This window comes from Nicotiana tabacum, chromosome 4, assembly GCF_000715075.1.
Source record: "Nicotiana tabacum cultivar K326 chromosome 4, ASM71507v2, whole genome shotgun sequence".
Classification (NCBI taxonomy): Eukaryota; Viridiplantae; Streptophyta; class Magnoliopsida; order Solanales; family Solanaceae; genus Nicotiana; species Nicotiana tabacum.
Genome location: NC_134083.1, coordinates 7,361,962 through 7,380,681, shown reverse-complemented (window position 1 = coordinate 7,380,681; position 18,720 = coordinate 7,361,962). Strand labels below are relative to the sequence as shown.

Sequence of the window (18,720 nt, the reverse complement as noted above, 5' to 3'; positions counted from 1 at the left end):
ATTAAAACCTGAAGACATATAAAATCTCTCTATATATATAGAGAGAGAGAATGAGCACACAGGAAGTCAACATACCTGCTTGGCATGGCTGAGGGTATTGCAGTAATTTCATGAAAATTGAGCAACATGATTGGCCGAAAAGCAATTTTACTGTAGTTATAACATAAATTATTCAGTGCCTTGACGAAACTACCCTCGGCTGTCAAACCTCCTTGTTCCCGAAAGGATAGGGGATAGGGGAGTTTTTCCAATTAAAGTGACAATATTCGAAATGAGATTATTTATTCGATTAGAGTCGCCACTTGGAATAAGTTATGGTGTCCCAAGTCACCAGTTTATTTTAAATCCCAAATCGAGGAAATTTGACTTTATTTATGGTCTGCGAACACAGAAAACCGGGTAAGGAATTTTGTTAACCCGGGAGAAGGTGTGAGGCACTCCCGAGTTCCGTGGTTTTAGCACGGTCGCTCAACTATTAATAATTGGCCTAATTATCTGATTTAATACATGTTTTAAAACCTAATGTGCATTTTTATCTTCTAAAACGCTTTTAATTATTTATGGAATTATTTTCGGAACAAGTCACGATGTCGTACACTTGTCGTTTTGGCACACGTCACAAACCGCGCCACATGAAATGCATCCACGATTGACGACATGCTTATTTTTATTATCATTTGAAGTTACGGTCAAGTCGCGTGAAACGCGCACTTGAGTTGGGATTCATGTATCGTGACCATGCCACGGGAACCGTACCCATGGTCACGATGATTTATTAATCGCGTCTAAAGCAAACTGGCGTATTTAAATTATTTCCCTAAGATCTAAACTTTGAGATTATTGCAGAGGCACATATTATGGAAATGGAGTTGTTTGGATGTCAAGAAATATTTTATTTACTTAGAGTATTGACAAGTTATTTACACTTAGAAAACTTTATAACTTACTACTCAATCTTTGAAATTACAAGGCATTTATCTATTATGGAAGAAGTGGGCTAGCTTTATCCTAAAAAAAGACATGGTCTAGCAAGGTTCATTTGACCCAATTCTATTAAAAGTATCATGATAAAAATCAATCCAAAACCAGGATAATGGGTTATGCACTTAAAGTCTAGTGAATTGAATCCAGCCCCAAAGTTGCCCGTTAAACTCTAAGAAAATCTTTGAAAGTAATCATCTGACCTTAGTTCCTTCATATCATTATTTTATAGCTCCTAAGATAAATCTAACCAGTTCGGGTTCATGCCGGGTCGTTCGACTACATAAGCTATACACCTTGTTAGAAGGTTGGTGGAACTATACAGAGAGAGGAAGAAGGATCTGCACATGGTGTTTATTGACCTAGAGAAAGCGTATGACAAGGTTCCTAGAGAAATTCTCTGGAGATGCCTGGAGGCAAAAGGTGTGTCGGTTCCATACATTATGGCGATTAAGGACATGTATGATGGGGCTAAGACTCGGGTTAGGATAGTAGGAAGCGACTCTGAGCATTTTCCGATTGTAATGGGGTTACACCAAGGTTCTGCGCTCAGTCCGTTCTTATTCGCCCTGGTGATGGACGCGTTAACACACCACATTCAAGGGGATGTGTCATGGTGCATGCTATTCGCCGATGACATAGTTCTGATTGATGAGTCACGAGCCGGAGTTGACGAGAGGCTGGAGGTTTGGAGACAGGCTCTTGATTCTAAGGGTTTCAAGCTGAGCAGAACGAAGACGGAATACCTGAAGTGTAAGTTCAGCGCTGATCTAGGGGAAGTGGGCGTGGATGTGAGGCTTGATTTGCAGGTCATCCCGAGAAGAGGCAGATTCAAGTAACTTGGTTCGGTTATCCAGGAGGGAGGAGAGATCGATGAGGATGTCACACACCGTATTGGGGTAGGATGGATGAAGTGGAAGTTAGCATCTGGAGTCCTGTGCGACAAGAGAGTGCCACCGATACTCAAAGGTAAGTTTTATAAAGCGGTGGTTAGACCGGCCATGATGTATGGGGCTGAGTGTTGGCCCGTTAAGAACTCACATATCCGGAAGATGAAAGTAGCAGAAATGAGGATGTTGCGGTGGATGTGCGGACACACTAAGATAGATAAGATTAGGAATGATGATATTCGGGAGAAGGTGCATGTGGCTCCTATTGATGACAAGGTGCGGGAAGCGAGGCTTAAATGGTTCGGACATGTTCAGAGGAGAAGCCTAGATGCTCCGGTACGGAGGTGTGAGCAGTTGGTTGTGGAGGGCACCAGAAGAGGTAGATGGCGGCCTAAGAAGTATTGGGGAGAGGTGATCAGGTAGGATATGGCGAGACTCCAGATTTTCGAGGACATGACACTAGATAGGAAGATGTGGAGGTCGAGTATTAGGGTTGTAGGTTAGGAGGTAGTTGAGTCGTGCCTTACTTCATACTATTGTGGGACTAGTCATGTAGGATTTTTGTGTGAGATAGCTAGTGGCAATGTTGTGGATTACTATTTCGCTTTTCAATGCATGTCTTATTTACTAGCTATCACTTTTTCTTTGCATCTTTCTTCTAGATTTCATGGTGTTCCTATTGTTCTTATGATTGTCGTGGTGATACTAATATTTACTAATATTGTCTCCCTTTGCTTTTTATCCTTCTTCTGGATTTCATGGTGTTTCTATTTATCATATGATTGTTGTTGTGATACTAATATTGTCTCCTTTTTGTCCTTTTGTATTTTTGTTTCTTTTTGAGCCGAGGGTCTTTCGAAAACAGCCTCTCTACCTCGTCGGGGTAGGGGTAAGGTCTGCGTACACACTACCTTCCCCAGACCCCAGTAGTGGAATTTTACTGGGATGTTGTTGTTGTTGTTGTTGTTGTTGTTGTAAGATAAATCTAATGAGAAAACCAAAACGACAAAAATACTAATGAAACAAATAATAGTAATGACGTAAGCCCACTTAACTAATTACATCTGGCCACCATGAGAGATACTGTTCTCAAAATAATAATTAAGAAAAAAAATAGTTTTTCTAACATGGATAAACATATCAATCAGGACAACACATTATAAATCAAAATAAAATAACTAAAATATTGACATAAGAAGCATCGTGGAAATCAATAGACAAGTTGTTAAAGAAGAACAAGACGGTCCTTTTTGGAATAAACTTTTCACTTTATTAACATAAAAATCTCCAAGTTCGAATTACCGAAGGATGGTGCCGGCTACAACTTGAAGGCAGACAGGTCGTCAGACGGAGTTCAAACAGCCTCGACGGATCTGGATCGCGGATGAACGAGAACCTCACTGGAAAAGATCTCGAATAGGAGCTTTCTCGACGATAAAACTCGACAGAAGACCTTATTGTTTTGAGAACCTCTGGACGTGTTTGTGCGAGAGGTTCTGGGATGGGCTTGGGCGATGATTTGGTGACTGTTTTCGGATGGTTTAGCAGTTGGTCGTCGGGCTGAAACAGTGGAGTTTTAATGAAGAAAAAGGGCTGCTTTCATGGCTGTTTGGACAGCTATTTTGCTGGAAAAATGAAGCTCTTTTTTTGCTGGTTTTTATGGAGTTTCAAGGCTCATTCGTGGTGGTTTTAGGTTATTTTTGTAGCTGGGTTGGGGTAAAGAGAGAGGAGCTTTACATGGCTATAAAAATGGTGTTCAATGAAGGAAAGGACGTGAAGAAGATGGGGTCGAATCCAGCTTTGTTGGGGGAAAGCTTTCTCTTTCTCTCCTTCTTCGTTTCTTTCTCTTTTTTGTTGTTTTTTTTCCCTTCGTTTTTCAGATCTCCCTCCTCTGTTTTTGCGTCTCTGTTTTTTTTTTCTCTTGCCGCTAAAGTGGGGGAATTAGCTTAGGGTTTTTGGGTGTTAATTTGGTTTTTATATGGTAGTGGGGAGTGAGTATTGGCCTTTGGATGAAAGTAGATCAATGGCTATGATTAAGGGAAGGGTTTGATGGGTGAGAAAAGGGTTTGGGCTAAAAGGGATTGGGAAGAATAGGACTTTGTCTTGCTGGGCCACTAAAATACGAAAATGAGCTCCCAATTGGCCCAAATTCAATTCTTACTCATTGAGCAAAAAATAAAAATAAAAATACTAATACTATCAAAATATACTAATTAATACAAAATTATTTTTTTGGTATTTTCAAATAATAATAAAAATAATATCTTTCTAAAAATACCTAATACCTAAATTAAATAGAGAAAATGAAACTATTTTTGTATTTTTTTCAATTTTTGTGCTTTAAAAAATAGAATTAAAATTAATAATAAAGTAAAATCCTATAGAAATAAACTCAAATAAATATTCTAAAAAAATACTAGGACTATTAAAGGTAATTCTAATGTATGGGTCAAAAATTACGTGCTTACAGCTGCCCCTCTTTGCTTGGAAACACAAAGTATTTTTGAACAAAGAAACAAGTAAGCGGCGTAATTGATTTCTGACCCGACACTTAATTCAAAAAGATTGTGACCGAGCCCTGGTATCTGAACTGCCTACATATCCTTGGCTATAAAGGAATCATGCCACGTGTAGTTCAGAAGTGATGGAGTGTGTGGAGAGGATCAGAGAGTCGAGTGAGATACCGTTCCGTCGAGGTTCCAGTCCGCGATCCTGTTATTACATCAAAATCAAAAATGAAAAAGACTAACTAAGCCTGTCAGCTATGAGTTACAAGATTTCCTATCTATAAGTCTTCTGAAGCTTGATCTTGAGTCTTGAATGGTTCTTCATGCAGACTTTTGATTTGAACCTTGATGCTTGCTAGCTGCAGGTGCAGATTCATCTCTTTAGCTTCTTCGGATCAAGACGGGGCATGCAAAGCTTGCGACTTCAGTCATGTCTTGAGCAGCCCATATCTTTTCATCTGCTTCTACATTTTGAATTCACTTTTTTTTCTTTTATTCTGGATTGAGACTTCTTCCTTTGGTCATCTCGGACTGCCAGCTCGCATTCTTAAGGCGACCTTCTGTACTTCTAACTTGAATTGAAATTTGAAATGGCTTCCCTCGTTCTTCAGGTGGACGCCTGCAACTGACTTGAAATTTGAAACGAATTTTCTCGTTCTCCAGGTGGGCGCCTGATGACTTAAAACTGAAATGAATTCCCTCGTTCTCCAGGTGGGCACCTGATGACTTAAAACTTGAAATAAATTCCCTCGTTCTCCAGGTGGGCACCTCATTTTGACTTAAAACTGAAATAAATCCCCTCGTTCTCCAGGTGGGTGCCTGATGACTTAAAACTTGAAATAAATTCCCTCGTTCTCCAGGTGAGCGCCTGATTTTGACTTAAAACTGAAATGAATTCCCTCGTTCTCCAGGTGGGTGCCTGATGACTTAAAACTTGAAATAAATTCCCTCGTTCTCTAGGTGGACGCCTGATTTTGACTTAAAGCTAAAATGAATTCCCTCGTTCTCTAGGTGGGCGCCTGATGACTTAAAACTTGAAATAAATTCCTCGTTCTCCAGGTGGGCTTCTAACTTGAATTGAATTCTGAAATGACTTCCCTCACTCTTCAGGTGGGCGCCTGCAACTGACTTAAAATTTAAAATGAATTCCCTCGTTCTCCAGGTGGGCGCCTGATGACTTAAAACTGAAATGAATTCCCTCGTTCTCCAGATGGGCGCCTGATTTTGACTTAAAACTGAAATGAATTCCCTCGTTCTCCAGGTGGGCACCTGATGACTTAAAACTTGAAATAAATTCCCTCGCTCTCCAGGTGGGCGCTATGACTTAAAACTTGAAATTAATTCCCTCGTTCTCCAGGTGGGCGCCTGATTTTGATTTAAAACTTGAAATAAATTTCCTCGTTCTCCAGGTGGGCGCCTGATTTTGACTTAAAGCTAAAATAAATTCCGTCGTTCTCCAGGTGGGCACCTGATGACTTAAAACTGAAATGAATTCCCTCGTTCTCCAGGTGGGCACCTGATTTTGAGTTAAAATCGAAATAAATTCCCTCGTTCTCCAGGTGGGCGCCTGATTTTGACTTAAAGCTGAAATGAATTCCCTCGTTCTCCAGGTGGGCGCCTGATTGACTTAAAACTGAAATAAACTCCCTCGTTCTCTAGGTGGGCGCCTGATGACTTAAAACTTGAAATAAATTCCCTCGTTCTCTAGGTGGGCGCCTGCTATCACAACAACACAGACAAAACAGAGAAAATTTTCTGCCCCCGTTTGTACCAGGAACATTCATTGATTGTTAGTTGCATCCCATTATCCAAGAGGGTCCTGAAAACTTAAAACTAGATCTCATTATCCAGGAGGGTCCTGAAAACTTAAGACTGAACTTATCTGGAACATGCTTTCCTCATGGGGATTTCCTGGCAAAGCGAAAAAGATTTCTTGCCCCTTCTTAAAACAAAGAAAATTTTGTCAGTTTGAAAATGTGGCGGTTAGTTTGTGGCATCCTTGCTGAAAGTGTCTGCTTCTTCCACTATCCCGCTTCATTCTGATTAGATGCTTCGGGCTACAAAGAATTGTTTGACCTTTCAATAGGACCTCGACCACAAAACCTGTGAATGACTTGAATCCCTTACACTCAACTCGTCGTATGGCACTTTCATTCTGACAACTGTTGAACCTTTGCATTTTCTACAAATTCATGAATCACTTGACCACCCGAACTTCAGTTACTACCGCATTGCTCATTCTAAATCTTGTCCCTTGTGATATGCCTGGCCGAATTTCGCTTGGTGCAAATAAAAAGCTGGTAATGAGCTTTGAAGTCCTTTCTTGCTTTCTTAACAAAAGACTAATTTGACAGAGACTTAGAAAAATAGACCCAAAAGAAACGAAGCGAAGTGACTTCGAGAATTAGGAATAAAAAAGAAAAAATAGAGATGACTATTTGAAGAAAAATGGAAAAGAGACTTATCTGAATGAAGCAACTGGCTCCAATGATCATGACATGCATTTCGGACTGATCAGCCTAATCCATCCAACTAATCACATTTCAGTTCATGCCATGTCTTCATACTTCAAAACCAGGTTTTCCATAATTCAATTTCTCTGTAAAGTCATGAACCTCATTCGGCTTGTAATGCCCCGAGGGGTTTTCACCAGCAAACCTCTCTCATTTTCTCCTCTCTCAACTCATTTTCGCCTTACAGTGCCCGTACGGGTTTTCACCAATAAGACTCTCTCATTTGAATTTTCTCTCGACTCACCATCGCCCTATGGTGCCCTGAAGGTTTTCACCAATAAGACTCTCTCATTTGAATTTTCTCTTGACTCACCATCGCCATATGGTGCCCGTGAGGGTTTTCACCAATAAGACTCTCTCATTTATTCACTTTTCCTTGTGCCCATGAACAAAGGTGCTACCCATGATATAAATAATACCTCCATCTCACTTGACTTGGCATCCTCAAAGTTGATCAGAAGGTCTTTCTTTGGACTGTAGTGTAGGTTTTGGACAGGGTTAGAAAGAAAGGGTGGCATGCAGGCTCAAAATAATTTAAGATGAAGGGGTTCAAAATTACAACTTTTGGAATCAGATCCTTTTACAAAACTAAAACTTTTGCCCCAGTTTCTTCGAATCTGGGGAATTTTAAATTTTTATTTTGATGGGACCGAACCGTGTAAGGCTGCCTACGTATCCTTAAAAGGTATCAGGTCGAACGTAGTTCAAACATAAGAGTTTTGTTTTTGTTACCTTGCTTTTCTTTTTCTCCTTTCTTTTCTCTTTTCTTTCTTTGCTTTTCTCTTTTCCTTCTCTTTTTCCTTTTTTTTCTTTTTTTTTCTTTTTTTTATATTTCTAACTCTGCTTCTAATTCCAAAAGAAGGGTATGAAAGAAAATAAATAAGGCTCAAAAAGGGGTAACAAATGATAAAAGTGTTTGGGATAGCAGAATAAAATGCCTTCGTCATTCCAACTTTGAACATGCCTAGTACAAAATGCGATTGAAGATAAGCAAAGAAATCATACATAATATCTCTTGACTGCATCAGAATTGATATCCATATCCACACATTTACCTTCTATGTCTGTTAAATACAAAGCACCATTGGGCAACACCTTTGTCACAATGAACGACCCCTTCCAGTTTGGGGCGAACTTGCCTTTAGCTTCAGCCTGATGTGGAAGGATGCGTTTCAACACCAGCTGACCCACCTCAAATTTCTGGGGACGCACCTTCTTGTTGTATGCTCTTGCCATTCTTTTTTGATACAATTGACTGTGACATACTGCTGCCAATCGTTTTTCATCAATCAAACTCAATTGCTCTAGCCGGGTCTTGACCCACTCATCATCATCAATTTCAGCTTCGGCAACGATCCGCAAGGATAGAATCTCAACTTCCGCAGGTATAACTGTCTCGGTTCCATATACCAGCAAATAGGGAGTTGCACCTATTGAAGTGCGAACAGTAGTGCGATAACCCAGTAAAGCAAAAGGTAACTTTTCATGCCATTGCCTGGAACCTTGCACCATCTTACGAAGTATCTTCTTTATGTTCTTGTTAGCAGCCTCAACAGCTCCGTTTGCCTTAGGACGATACGGAGTGGAGTTTCGATGCATAATCTTGAACTGTTGGCATACCTCTTTCATCAAATGACTGTTGAGGTTAGCAGCATTATCTGTAATAATTACCTTGGGAATTCCAAACCGGCAAATGATGTTTGAATGAACAAAATCTACCACCGCCTTCTTGGTCACGGACTTGAAAGTTACAGCTTTGACCCACTTAGTAAAGTAATCAATGGCCACCAGAATAAACCTATGCCCGTTTGACGCTGCCGGCTCAATTGGTCCAATGACATCTATGCCCCAAACAACGAAGGGCCAAGGTGCAGACATTGTGTGCAACTCAGATGGCAAGGAATGAATCAAATCACCGTGCACCTGGCATTGATGACATTTGCAAACAAAGCTGATGCAATCTCGTTCCATGGTGAGCCAATAATAACCTGCTTGAAGAATCCGCAAACTCCGGAATGCACTTCGGCCATGATAGTCGAAGCTTGTTTAGCATCTATGCACCTTAGTAATCCTAGATCTGGAGTTCTCTTGTACAATATTCCCCCACTTAAGAAAAATCCACTAGCCAGACATCGAATGGTTCTCTTTTGATCACCTGTGGCATGTACCGGATATACCCCCGATTTGATGTATTCCTTGACATCATGGAACCAAGGCTCACCATCAGGTTCCTCCTCAACCACATTGCAATAGGCATGCTGATCACGGATTTGGATATGCAGAGGGTCGACATAAGTCTTATCCGGATGGTGTAGCATTGACGCAAGAGTAGCCAAGGAGTCGGCAATCTCATTGTGAATCCTGGGAATATGCCTGAATTCTACCGACCTGAATCGTTGACGAAGATCATGCAGACATTGTCGATACGGTATGAGCTTCAAATCTCGAGTCTCCCATTCTCCCTGAATCTGGTGAACCAACAAATCTGAATCTCCCAAAACCAATATTTCTTGAACTCCCATGTCTATAGCTAGCCTCAAACCCATAATGCATGCTTCGTATTCAGCCATGTTGTTAGTGCAATAAAATCGAAGCTGAGCTATTACGGGGTAGTGATGCCTTGTTTTAGAAATGAGTACAACCCCTATTCCGACACCTTTCATATTAGCAGCTACATCAAAGAAGAGTTTCCAACCTGGATTTTCATCATGATCAGCCTCGTCAACATACATCACTTCTTCATCAGGAAAATAAGTCTTCAGTGGCTCATATTCTTCATCCACCGAATTCTCGGCCAAGTGATCGGCCAGGGCTTGGGCTTTTATCGTGGTCCGAGTCACATAGATGATGTCAAACTCTGTGAGTAAAATCTGCCACTTTGCCAATCTTCCTGTGGGCATAGTCTTCTGAAAGATATACTTTAGAGGATCCATGCGAGAAATGAGGTAAGTAGTGTAGGATGAGAGATAATGCTTCAACTTTTGTGCCACCCAAGTCAGGGCGCAACATGTCATTTCAAGAAGAATATACTTAACCTCATAAGGAGTGAACTTCTTGCTGAGATAATAAATGGCTCGCTCTTTTTTGCCTGTGATGTCGTGTTGACCCAACACACAACCGAAAGAATTATCCAATACCGTCAAATAGAGAATTAAAGGTTTCCCAGGTTCTGGCGGGACCAGCACATGTGGGTTTGACAGGTAACTCTTGATCTTATCAAATGCTTCCTGACACTCATCAGTCCACTTAACCGCAACATTCTTCTTCAGCAACTTAAAGATGGGCTCACAAGTTGTCGTGAGTTGAGCAATAAACCTGCTGATGTAGTTTAACCTTCCGAGAAGGCTCATTACCTCGGTTTTGTTCTTTGGCGGTGGTAATTATTGGATGGCTTTGATCTTTGATGGGTCCAACTCAATACCGCGTCGACTGACTATGAATCCCAACAGTTTCCCGGACGGGGCACCAAATGCACATTTTGTCGGATTGAGCTTGAGGTTGTACCTGTGGATCCTTTGGAAAAACTTTCTCAAGTCTCCAACATGGTCGGACTGCTTCTTTGACTTTATGATCACATCATCTACATAAACCTCAATTTCCTTGTGTATTATGTCATGAAATATGGTAGTCATTGCCCTCATGTAAGTTGCCCCAGCATTCTTCAAACCAAATGGCATTACCCGGTAGCAGTATGTCCCCCATAGTGTGATGAATGCTGTCTTTTCTGCATCTTCCTCATCCATCAGGATTTGGTGATATCCTGCGTAGCAATCCACAAAAGACCCAATCTCGTGCTTGGCACAATTGTCGATCAGAATATGGATGTTCGGCAATGGAAAGTTATCTTTTGGACTTTCCTTATTGAGATCACGATAATCAACACAGACCCTGGTCTTACCATCCTTCTTTGGTACTGGCACGACATTAGCTAACCAAGTGGGATATCGAGTGACCCGAATGACCTTTGCGTCAAGATGCTTTGTGATTTCTTCTTTGATCTTCACACTTATGTCAGTCTTAAACTTCTTTAACTTTTGCTTGACTGGAGGGAATGCCGGATCAGTTGGCAATTTATGAACTACCAAATCAGTGCTCAAACCCGGCATGTCGTCATACGACCATGCAAAAACATCTTTATATTCAAACAATGCTTTGATTATTTCTTCCTTGATTTGTGGTTCCAGATGCACACTTATCTTGGTTTCCCTGAGATTATCTTGATCTCCTAAATTGATTGCTTCAGTTTCGTTCAAATTAGGCTTGGGTTTTTCTTCAAAGTGATTTAGTTCTCTACTGATTTCCTGAAATGCTGCTTCTTCATCATATTCTGTTTTATCATCACACTCTACTTCTTGGATTGTTGTTTCGGAATTAGATTGGCTTTTAAGATTTGGCTAAAAATTCCTCATGCATGTCATGTCATTGAAACCAGCATAAAAAGAACTGTACAGAAAAAAGAAATAAAACAAAAATGAAACGCTATTAGGAATAATGGAAAACGGGAAATTGTATTTCATTGAAAATAAAGGATAGAATGGTTTGTACATCAAAATAAGCAAAAAATAAAAAATCTAGATTACAACCCTGGAATAACCCAGATAACAGAAAGGAAAACAAAGCAAACTACCAAAACTCCTTCCGGGTGGGGAGAGGAGTAGCTTTCCAATTGCTAAGCTTCACATTTGGCCCAACGAGCTGCACATCGACATTACTGGAACCTTCCCCGATTTCCACCATGTTAACTTCATCAAACAAACTCTGGAACCTCTTGATCAACTCTTCATCAAAGTCGACCACAGGTTTTGGGACCGCTGATATTGGGCGTTTTGCGACCCCTAGCTTGACAAAAGATTTGGAGATATGTGGAACAGGCTTAGGAAGTGACCATGCCTTTCTTTTCAAATTTTTAGCCTTTTTCATGTCCTTCCCTGTGAGTGTGAATCCCAAACCAAATGTACCGAAACTTTCACGTGGACACACCGGATGTGCAATACCCTGCAGAGACGAACCCAGTCCTTTGCCCGGCACAAAACCATTCTTCAACATTTCATTTGCTACCATGACGGACACGAAGGATAGCTTTGGACCTGGAATGCATTCTCCTTCAGGAATCTTCTCGACAGACACTGTTTCAAACATTTGGTACACCCAAGGCCCTTTATCATCTTCAACTTCAATAAATGGAACAATTATGTCATTGTAAGCAGATAAGTTCTCATCACCGTGCACAACTATTTCCTGCCTGTCCCATTCGAACTTTACCATTTGATGCAGAGAAGACGGGATTGCCTTGGCAGCATGTATCCATGGCCTGCCCAACAACAAGTTGTAGGAGACAACCACATCTAGCACTTGGAACTCCATAGTGAACTCAACTGGCCCTATTGACAATTCGAGCATTATATCACCGACAGAATCTTTCCCTCCTCCATCAAATCCTCGAACACATACATTGTTCATGTGGATCCTTTCAGTGCCGATCTTCAACTTTTGCAAAGTGGACAGAGGGCAGATATTTGCACTAGAACCATTATCAACCAATACCCTTAAGACAGCAGAATCCTCGCACTTCACTGTAAGATAAAGAGCTCGGTTGTGCTCCGTACCCTCCATAGGAAGTTCATCATCTGAGAAAGTGATCCTGTTTGCTTCGAAAATTTTGTTAGCAATCTTTTCCAAGCGGCTTACCGTGATCTTATCAGGAACATGGGCCTCATTTAAAATATTCATCAGGGCTTTGCGGTGTTCATCTGAATGTATCAGCAAAGACAAAAGAGAGATCTGAGCTGGTAGTTTCCTTAACTGCTCTACAATGGAATAGTCTTGCATTTTTATCTTTTTCAGGAACTCTTCAGCCTCTTCTTCGGTGACCGGCTTCTTTACTGGGATGTGGCCATCCTTGAATGGCTTAGCTTTCCTCAGTTCTTCTGGGGTAAAACATCTCCCAGAACGAGTCAGTCCTCCGGTTTCATTGACTTCTTCCTCTACTTCTTTCCCTTTATATGTTACTATCACCTGTTTGTAATTCCACGGGACGACTTTTGTGTCAACCATTGGTAATTGGGTCACTGGCTTAATAATAACGGGGGTAATACGAGCCCCTTCCACGATTATGACAGGCTTGCCCGAGACCCCTGGTACGATCACTTTTTGCTTTTCCTGGTTCGCTTCAACATCAATCAGAGGCCCTTTCACAACCAATACAGATGGCTTCACGTTGAGCGTGCTTAGTTTCTCCGACACCCCTTCAACTGTCAAGGGCATTGCTTTTGCAGAATCTGGAGCTTTAACTGGATTACTTTCGCTAGCCCGGATCATCGTGACAGACTTGGAAGAATTCTTGGACTCCTCATCCTTATGAACTATCTCAATCATATGTGCCTCTGCATGGGCCGGCAAAGGATTTTGGTTGATGTTTGGTGCCTCCGGGTTCTGGACCACAATTTGATTTGTATCAATAAGCTCTTGGATCGCCCTCTTCAAATGCCAACACTTCTCCGTGTCGTGCCTTGGGGCATCAGAACAATATGTGCATCTGAGGGAATAATCAAGGTTCCTTGGATGTGGATTTGGTGTATTTGGCTCAATCGGCCTTAAAACGTCCAACTGCCTCAACCTTTGAAACAAACTGGTGTATGACTCTCCAAGAGGGGTAAAGGTTTCTTTCCGCTGCTGCCTCTCTTTTCTATAATCCGGCCTTTATCGAAAGCTTGGACCAGTAGGGTTTCGATATGGTTGTGGGGGTGGATAAGGATTTTGTGGAGTTGGAGCATGCCATTGCGGGTAAGGAGGGGGTTGCGCATATGACTATGCATGGTGAACATGGTATTGGGGTGGTCTGACTGAATATTAAGGGTCTTGTGGTGGGAAATAATGTTGGGATGGATTATATGGAGCTTGGGTGTAGGCTTGAAGTTGGGGTCGAGGTTGGGTGTATTGGTGAGGCGAACCCCTTGGGCCACGCCCTGATCCAGAGACAAATATAGTGACATCATCTTTCTTCTTTTTGCCTAACAGGCTTCCGGTGCCACTTTGAATTGCTTGTGTGGTTGCTTTTATGGCGGAGTAGCTCATGATCTTGCTTGACTTGAGTCCCTCTTCCACCATTCCTCCCATCTTTACCACATCGTTGAAGGACTTACCTATGGCTGAGATCAAATGGCCAAAGTAAGTAGGTTTTAAGGCTTGAAGAAAGTACTTGACCATCTCATCTTCTTCCATTGGAGGATTGACCCGTGCAGCTTGTTCTCTCCATCTGAAACCATATTCCCTAAAGCTCTCACTGGGCTTCTTCTCTACCTTGGTCAAAGATAGGCGATCCGGGATAATGTCTATATTGTACTGAAAGTGCCGAGCAAAGGCCTGAGCCAAGTCGTCCCATGTGTACCACCTGCTAGCGTTTTGGCGGGTGTACCATTCTAAAGTCGCACCACTCAAACTCTGACAGAAATATGCCATTAATAATTCATCTTTCCCACCGGCGCCTCTCATCTTGCTGCAAAAGCCTCTCAAATGGGCCACGAGATCTCCATGTCCATCGTACAGGTCAAACTTGGGCATCTTGAACCCAACGAGCAGTTGGACATCAGGGAATAAGCATAAATCCTTGTAAGCCACACTTACTTGGCTTCCTATCCCTTGCATGTTCTTCAAAGATTGCTCTAGACTCTTCACTTTCCTGAATATCTCATCCTGCTCCACGTTCCGGGATGGTTTCTCAGTTTCAACAGGAGGTTCAAAGTGAGGGGTGTAGGAATAAGGAGCCGTGACTTTGAAAGTTGGTTCCGGAGCATAATATTGGGTATCTGGAGCTTGGAACGCGGGTTCACTAGAAGATCGGTGGAGGGTAGCTCGCGGAGGGGCTACGAAAACAGGAGCAGATATCAGAGCCGGGTATGCGGTTGTTTTGGCTGGTGGAGCATGGAAAGTTTGGGACGAGGTGCCAGGGTAGTGGTGGAAAGGGGTAAAACCCGGTGCATGCTGAAGGGAAAGATCAACGGTAGTGGGATTCTGGGCTTGTTCCAGTGGTGGGATGAAAGCGGGATTTTCTGTGTAGTTAGCGGGAAATGAAGGTGGAGGATGCCCCCTGATCCAGGCTTGATACATTTCAGCCATTTGATGCTTCAACCTGTGGACCTCCTCTTTCAATTCAGACTCTGATTCTACAATCTCCCTCGGCGGGTCAACAACACCCGTGTCCGACTCTTTGCTAGTCATGACTGCCTTGCGCTTTGATCTGGTATTATAGGGGTGACTTTCCAGGATGCCAACAAACTAACCACCTGAACAAAACCTGTCTTATTATGCACACACAATAACTTGGTCAGTTTTGAAGCATTTAACAGATAGGGAATCGCATATTGGGGATGTAATGCACCTGAGCAGTTAAACATTTCTAAATGCTTTGCGACGGCTTATGTGCTTCATCCCGGCTCTTTTCCCAAATTTCGAATCCTGATTTTTTCCTCTCTCATTTTGCTGTGTTTCGCTCTTTTAATTCTCTATCTTTTTTTTTCCTTTTGTTTGGCCCCTCTTTTCTTTCTTCCCTCCTTTTATTTTCCTCTTTTTTTTTCCTCTAATTTCTTTTAAGACTATGATCGAATCCTATAGGGATTGCCTACGTATCATGACGCCGCATGAATCAGATCATTACGTAGTTCAGGGAAATAAATGCAAAATGATTTTTTTTTCAATATTTTATTAATAAAAGACATCTTTTTGGATTTTCTATTACAAGGACTTAAAAGTAGTGATGACTACAAAAGACAAATCTACAGACTTGAAATAAAGCAATAAGCAGCCTTGACAAGGACGAACAAAACTTGAGGAAAGTAAAATACAGACTCAAAAACTAACTAAAAAAATCAAAAATACATAAGAGCCTCCACTGGTACTTCGGGGGCTTGCGGGACATCAGCCGGTCTCCGTACGGGCCTACGGGCAATATCTTTTTGAAGGTGGTCTAGGTCAACCATCACCTGTCGAACGAATGTCATTACAGAAGCAAAAAAACATAGACTTGGTCGTGTCTTCACATTCATGGCATTTCATTACAATATAATCAGCTATCTCTTTAATCCTCATTCTGATGACACCCTTTTCTTGAAGCAAACGTCCAATCTGCTGGGCCCGAGCCTCTAACACTTGTGTATCTGTGTTGTTTTGGTCTTGTAACTGTTGCAGGCTTTCTTGTAGTTGGTAAATCAATGCATAGCAATGCTCTCTTTCTATCTTGAAATCCTTTATTTGCTTGACCATTTCATTTTCCAGGGCAACCAACTTTTTCTGTAAAATTGCTACTTCTTTGTCATATTTCTGCTTCAACTGGTGGGCTAAATCTAGCATGTTCTTCTGCACTTTTGGCCAACTTTGCTTGAGCATTTAAAAAGTCCTTTTCGGCCTTTGTTAAGTCAAAACCATAATCATGCACTTTTCGCCTTAGGTTGGTTATAATTTTCTCATCTCTCTCACTTCTTACCGGTGTCTCGGCGGCTATTTTCATTCTCTGGATTTGGGCTCGAAGGGCTTCATTTTCCCTAGCCAACCTCTTCTTTTTCCCTTATCTTCAGCTGCCTGCAAACTACTATCAAATTTGATTTTTTCAATTTGTTCTTCTAGTTTGTTTATAGTAGTCCGGTATTCCTTTTCTTTAGCTAACCAAACCCATTGCTCTCGTGCTCCATCGGTGAATTGTTGGACATGGGGCCTTTTGACGGGCTGTTCTGGCTCTTGATCGACCCGACTTCTTTTACTATACCATATGGCGTAGTTGGATCCTACTTCACCCATGGACAAATCTCGTACTTGAGTCTGTGGTTCCAAGAACCTACATTGGTGCCAAATCTGACGAACCCTTTCTTCTGGAAATGTGGCTTTTGGGCATAGTTCAATAACCTGTGGACTCAAATCTTCGTCATAGGGGACTGTTTGGTATCTGCCCAATTGGCGTAGGACCCGATGCGGGGCATATAGCTGAATACTCCGAAGACCCATTAATAAAAGAAAGTACACTCCGGCGGACATGTAAATAACTTCATCGACCGGGAGCCAACCGAAAGTCCACTCAATTTGTTTTGCGTTTAAAGAACCCAAATACACGAACCATGCCTCAGTACCTTCTGGCAACTCATGACCGTTTACTCGGTTTTCTTATTCTTCGATGCAATTGAGTCCGGTCAGACCATAGTTCATGTAACATGGGCGATGACAAAGATGTTCTACCAACCACATTTGTAAAAGCAAGTTGCAACCCTAAAAAAACTTTGTCTCGGCTCGACAAGCGGTTAAAGCTCGGTAAATTTTTGCGAGAATCATCGGTATGATAGTGCCATTGGCCTTTTTGACCATAAAGTCGACCACTCTTGCGAGCCCCAATTCTATATGTCTGTCACTCCTTGGGCATATCAGAGTGCCTAAAAATGCCACCACAAAGGCCAAACCCCTACGTGCTTCCCATTTGTCTTTATTTCCCTGATGATTCAAACCAGTGTCCGGAGCCTCAAATCCGTGGGGGTCCCCATACCGGCTGTATAAGAAACGGAATGTGCAGAATCCTCCGGCTAAATTTTCATCTTTAACATGCCGGCTAATACTCAAGAGGTCCAAAAACTTATGAGGGGTTACAGTTCTTGGTGCTACTGGATATTGATGCCTTTGCTTCCCTTCGAAACCAGCATAACCTGCTATTTCCTCTAGTGTAGGGGTCAACTCGAAATCAGAGAAGTGGAAAACATTGTGTCTCGGGTCCCAAAACAGTATCAAAGCTTCGATTATATCAACCCTTGGTTTAATTTCCAGAAGACCAGTGAGCCCACCTAAAGCCTTTGTCACAGAATGCTTGCTGATCTCCCCCAGGTCGTTCCACCACATATGGAGTCCTAGTGAAATCTCGTCTACGACTCGAAAAGGTATATTTTCAACAGTGCTCATCCTGCACATTTTATTTAAGGCGACTGGTTAAAAACAAGTAATTTTTGATTTTTGATTTTATTTTTTAACCCCAAAAGAAAGATTATTTGTGCAAAATAAAACTCAAACAACTCAAGGCCACTTTGCAAATACGGCCCTTCAGCCCTTCAGAAATGAAGATTTTAAAGTTGTGCTTGCTAAGTGGCCAAAATTAGGAAAAGAGCCATAGGTGACTATTCTGGTAAAACAAACTTCCTGCGTCCCGTCGGGACGTTTCTGGCTATTTGGACAGAAAGTGATATCCCCTAAATTTATTTATGACAAAATGATGCATTTTCATATTTTCTGGTTATTTTTGCAAAAACGGGGCCGGACCCGATGAGGGTTGCCTACGTATCTCACATCCGGTGAGAATCAAACCCGCGTAGTTCGGTCAATTTTGATGCACAGAAAAAAATATGATTTGTTTTGAAATGATTCTCTTTTTTTTTTTTGAAATTTTGGCAGAGTAACGGGATTTTTGAATATCAGGATTATCAAAATCGGGCATTTTTCTATCCTACCTCACTCTTGGTTTTTCTTTTTCTTTTTTTCTTAATTTTCTTTCCTTACTCTAGAAGCCGGTCAACATACAAGCCAAGCAAATTAATGCACAAGTAGCACGTAAAGAATGCATCAGGATGGTCTTTTGATTTTCGGGTGCACCTATCCTAGACGGACCCAACCCCTGTGTTGAGTCCCCTAAGTCAAATGCACGTGATGCAAACAAACGTGCCTACTATGGATCCGTCATGAGGTTGTGTTATTCTAAGTTTTAAATCCTGGGTGTATTGTTCTAGACCTGGCTTACCCGAGCGGACAACTCGAGCCGGGGGAGGGGGCATCGTACCGGGAATACAGAAGCTTCACCGGCTTTGCAAC

General features: G+C 41.8%; 1 pseudogene; it reads right to left on the bottom strand.

Moving 5' to 3' along the window:
* Positions 1–7,753: 7,753 nt before the first annotated feature.
* Positions 7,754–13,191, bottom strand: LOC142180181 (uncharacterized; annotated as a pseudogene).
* Positions 13,192–18,720: the final 5,529 nt, after the last annotated feature.